The sequence below is a fragment of the Lactuca sativa genome, chromosome 4, assembly GCF_002870075.4.
Source record: "Lactuca sativa cultivar Salinas chromosome 4, Lsat_Salinas_v11, whole genome shotgun sequence".
Taxonomy (NCBI): domain Eukaryota; kingdom Viridiplantae; phylum Streptophyta; class Magnoliopsida; order Asterales; family Asteraceae; genus Lactuca; species Lactuca sativa.
The window spans coordinates 321,686,539-321,691,749 of record NC_056626.2 but is presented as its reverse complement, the minus strand read 5'-3'; the positions used below and the strand labels follow the sequence as shown (position 1 = coordinate 321,691,749).

General features: G+C 32.5%; 1 pseudogene; it reads left to right on the top strand.

The window, feature by feature from the left end:
- The first annotated feature begins 804 nt into the window (after nt 1-804).
- On the top strand, nt 805-3,938 carry LOC111896542 (uncharacterized; annotated as a pseudogene).
- Nucleotides 3,939-5,211: the final 1,273 nt, after the last annotated feature.

Genomic DNA, 5,211 nt, shown 5'->3' with positions numbered 1-5,211 from the left:
TCACAATACCATCTCTGCAATACACCTTGACAACTCATATAATCGTTCTATAATTTTTCTTTTAAAAAACTCGTGTTCATTCTTGAAGATCACAAAAGGGTGACCAGTAACTAAGGCTTTTATTTCCGACTTACATATAATCATGATTTTCATCAAGAGTTTCAAAAACACATCCCTCACGTACGCTTTTCTTCTTCAATCTCACATCCATTAAGGGTTTTGGCATACAAGAACTCTATTCGACTCATCACACACCAGCTATTAAGGGAAGACGTCAAAGCATTCATAGGCCGGATGTAGCAATAATCGAAGATTCACCTCGCGTCACCTCATCCATTCGACAATCTCATTGGTCACCTGTCCTCTGGTGACCTCGTGCTCACTTTTCCTCGTCGGAGACCCTGGCACCTAACATCGTCAGAGACTATGACGATTGCTCAAATTTACATGCCCTAGTTCGACAAAGGTATGTTTTTTTTTCTCTCTTCCTAATATTTTCGTTCTTCTATCCCCACTCCTCCATAATTTTTGAAAAAATCCCAAAGCTTACTAGTTTTCTCATGATAAAAATTAGATATTGATTGTTTTAGTCAATAGAGTTTTCATGGCAACATCTCTCTCTCTCTCTCTCTCACTCTATCTCTCTAAAACTATTACCCTCCATGGCGACGTCTCCATTTCTTTTGTAGCTGCATACTTTCAATTTTTGTGTGGATCTCATAATCTCATAAGCTTTATCCTCATATGACGATATTGCCCTTCCCACTGTTGCAATATGTGTATTGTTCCATGATACGTACAAAGATGAAATTGCTAACCCTAAGTATGCGTTCAAGGTTGTAGTTTGTTTGCTTTTAGCATCTTCAATTTAAAATTTTTACATAGAATTCCAGATGCATTTGCAGAAGTTTTCATCTTTAAATTTTTATTTTTCAGTTGTTATGATATTCAACTTTGTTTATGTTCTGTATCACTTGATGTTCAGTGTGACTGAACCACAACTTAGGACAAAGCCTGTTGGTGTATCAGATGTAAGTTTACCTTAGAAACAGCTCGGAAACATCATGGTGAGCCCTCCATAGTATTTGCCCACTCTTTGGGTAACAATGTTTTTTGGTACTTATTTGATTAGGTGAAGCTAGAAATTGCCCCAAAAAATATATCCAATTGCTAGATGATCACATTCATGCCTATATGTCACACTTTATGTAGTAAGGCTAAATCCAGATGATCATAAACAGAATATTCTTTTAGCTGGTATGAGTGATAAAAATATTGTTCAATAGGACATTAATACAGGGGAAATTACTCAAGAGTATGATCAACATCTAGGTGCAGTGAATAAAATAACATTTTTTGACAGCAACAGAAGATTTGTGACTTCTAGTGATGATAAATCTCTTCGTGTATAGGAATGTGGTATTCCTGTTGTGATAAATTACATAAGTTGCTATGCATGGATGGGATGGATTAATCAAATATTGGTAAATATCCTATCTTTATTCTTTTTTTTTGTCCATTTCTACATATCTAAACTATGATTCTTGAATATTTACATCTTTTTTATATATGGAATATGAAATGTTCAGGGACTAAATCACACTCCTTTTAGAGCTCGCAAACTAAAGAGGTGTAAAAGGAAATCCAGAGTTTTCTATCTGCTGCAAAATGATATGCTTCCTTGTCTGTTTCATATTCGATGTTATTTACTTTAGTCTGAATTTACAGGTCTTTATTTTGCCTGGTACCATTGCTCATCTTGATAGGGATGCTCCACATTACAAAAAGTATGCACTTCACCACATTTCACTTCTTTTGTTATAGATTATGATTTATCAAGTATTAATTATGAGTCTTTTCCATTCGGTCTTCTTGCTCGTCTTGTCTGTTTCATATTCGATGTACTATGATTGAAAAATGGGATTCAAAGTCAGATCTTGTTGAAACACTGAAAAGTGAAAGTGAGAGTAGTCACTTTAGATGCACATTGAAACACAATAATTACTTTAGATGCACCTTCAAACACCCTTTAGAGATTGTTGTAGCATAAAAAAGGCTAAATGACCATTTTAACATTTTTTCAACAACCTTTTCCCAATTTATGCAACAAAGTGCTTTTTAGACAAAGTGCACATCAAAATATGCAACATTAGAAGGATGTGGCACTAGTTAAATGTTTATTTATGCAAATTTCTTTTTTCTTTTACCAATTTATGAAACAATGTTTGATTTTCTATTAATTTGTGCATCAGACACTTATTACATCTTTTTAAATAAATGAACTATTAAACCCTTAACAAAACCTTTTTGTTCACTAATTAACTTATATTAACATGTTATTATTGTATTGTTCTTTGTTTATTAACAATTAATCATGCGATTCTTGGATTGTAACAAACTTTATACACCATGTTTTTCCTTCAAGATGGAAAACACAGAAGCAAGTTTCTCTACTTTTGTTATTTCAGAAGAGGTCACCTCATCCCTCAAACATTTAATACAATCCATGCATACTTTTTCCTTTTTTCAAATCAATAGGGTTCAATAGTCAATACTCTTTTCCATTATGAATATCATAACTGTTTCAACTCTAGGAAGGTGACAAGCTTGTTGCAGAAGTAATTCGCTATATTCTTTTTAAAACACATCAGCATTTTAGATGCCCAATCAAGAGAGACGAATTAAGTCAACTAATAACAAAAAACTATCACCATAGATCTCTTCCAAATCTTGTCCTTAACAAAGCCACTGCAAAACTTTCAACCATTTTTGGTTATAATTTGATGGAGCTTCAACGTTCTTGCCCTTCATCAAATAATCAAGCTCGATCCTCACAGAGTAAGCAACTTAAATTGATCAAACTTGTGATTTACTGATAATGGCATTTTCGTAATTTTGTCATCCCTTTCCAGGTTCTACTGACATTAAGTCATACGTTATAACAACTCAACTTGATCCTGGAGTCTACAAAAAATATGTTGAAGATACAACAAAATCAAACTTGACTGAATTTGCATTTGTTGTTATTGGCATTGTTCATCTTGCTGGAGGCAAAATTACTTAAGGTATTATTATAACTTCTTCAATCACACCATGATTTATGTTTCAACAACACATTTAGGTGTGTTTTTTTTACTTAATTGGATTAAGGGAATGAATATGTGTTGATTATGAATTGTAGAAAGTCTTTTTTTAACCATTTTTTATTCGGATTATTTTAATTAATATGAATATGTGTTGATTATGAATTGTAGAAAGTCTTTGGTACCATTTAGGGTGATTGGGGATGTCACAGAATGATGAAAGACACATTGATGTTGAGAATATCAAACAAACATTGGAAACACTTGTCCAACAAAGGTATATTTTTAAATTTTAATAAAATCAGATTCATCCAGGTGGACTCAATTAGAGATGCAAACGAGGGAGGGGGGGTGATATTGACGGAGACTGTAATACCCGTACCCGTACCCAAATTTTGATGTCCAAACCCCTCCCCGCCCCCGCCCGCCAAATCCCCAACCGGTACGGGTGAAAAAATCCCCGTGGGGTACGGAGGAACCCGACGGATACCCATTTAGTAAATAAAATCCCAAAAAGTTGTAAGTCTAATTAAAAAACCCTGTTTTTTTTCATTTTACATTTTAATGGAATAAACAATTATATTTTTGTTTGGTTATTTATATCACTTAATGTGTAGTTCTTTTAAATCAATGACTAATTCGTTGTTCAGATGACGTGAGTAACAGAAAATTCAAAATCTTAATTGAATTTTCAATGCCATTAAAGGCTTTAAACAAGTCACAACTTTAAATGTTAACAACTGATTAAACATAATCTACACATGTGTAGACGATTCATATGATAAAGTACAATTATAACTTGAAAATGATAATTTCTTAAGAATTAATGCTTAGTATTTAAACACTTTTTTTGTATCCGACAATTATACCCCTGTGATATCTCAATTTCTCAATGATACTAGATTTTTTTTATGTACTCTGTTTTCTTTCTTTCTTCATCTGAATGTTTGTGTTGGTTAGAACTTAGAAGTTAGAAATTAACGTACGTTAGTTGTCTCTGACTCTCTGTGATATCTATATTGTAACTGATGTAGAAATTAATGTCGATAAAAACTATTGTGTCATTCTAATCTGGTGTCTCTCAATTTCTATGTAGTAATTATGTATTTATTGTTCACTAATTGATTAAGTCATTGACTCATTACTAATCAGTTATAAGTTATACCATTCAATTGTTATTATATTATCGTACCATATTTATTAGTTATAATTGCTAATTATGTGAAGGTAAAAGTAGTATTAGTTTTTTAATAGGCATTCGCTAAAACTAATCAGGAACAAGCTTGTCTTTTCTATATTTTGGTGGTTGGTGTTCGTATTCTTGGAAAGGGTTGACATCGGCTGCTTTTAAGGATCTGTTACCTGTTGTGAAGCTCGTGACATCTTGCGGTGTTATGGTCTGATAATTAATCAGGAACAAGCTTGTATTTTCTACCGCTTCTAAAAAAATATGTGTTTTTGTTGTCAATAAAACTAAGTGACTTTATTTTTGTATTTTTTTAGCTTGGAGTTATGGTACAATGCTGTGCTGGTCTTGCTAGCAGGGTACATGGCAAATGCAGAAGTCGTGATATTCGCCTTCTCGATATGCTTTCAAAATTGTTTTTTTATTTATAATTATATTTTGCTTTGACATGTGTTTCAGTTTTATCTTCTCTTAGAAATTTGCTAATGTGTTCAAATTTTTCACAGTGGACCAACTTAGAAATTAGAATGAGGTAAATTCTGAAGTTGATGACATCAAGAACAGTTCAACAAGTGTTGATTTTAGTGTAATCCAAAATTTCCTAAGTCATGATTACATGACCCTTAAGGTTTTTGATTTGTTCCTCTTCTGTTGTATTATATACTTTCTACAATGTCCATTTAAAAACCAACTCCTCCAACATTTATTTTTGTATAACATATTAAATGAAGTTATATGGGTGTTGGTTTGTGTTGTGCAGTTATGGGACATCAACATGGACTCTGGTCAGTTTCAACATTTCAGGTCCATGAATATTTAAGACCTAAGTTATACTTACTATTCATGTATATATTTTTATTAGCATGGAATTGAGATAAGTGATGTATGTAGTATGTATGTGCAGCTATGTGATTTATATGAAAACAATTCTATTTTCAATAA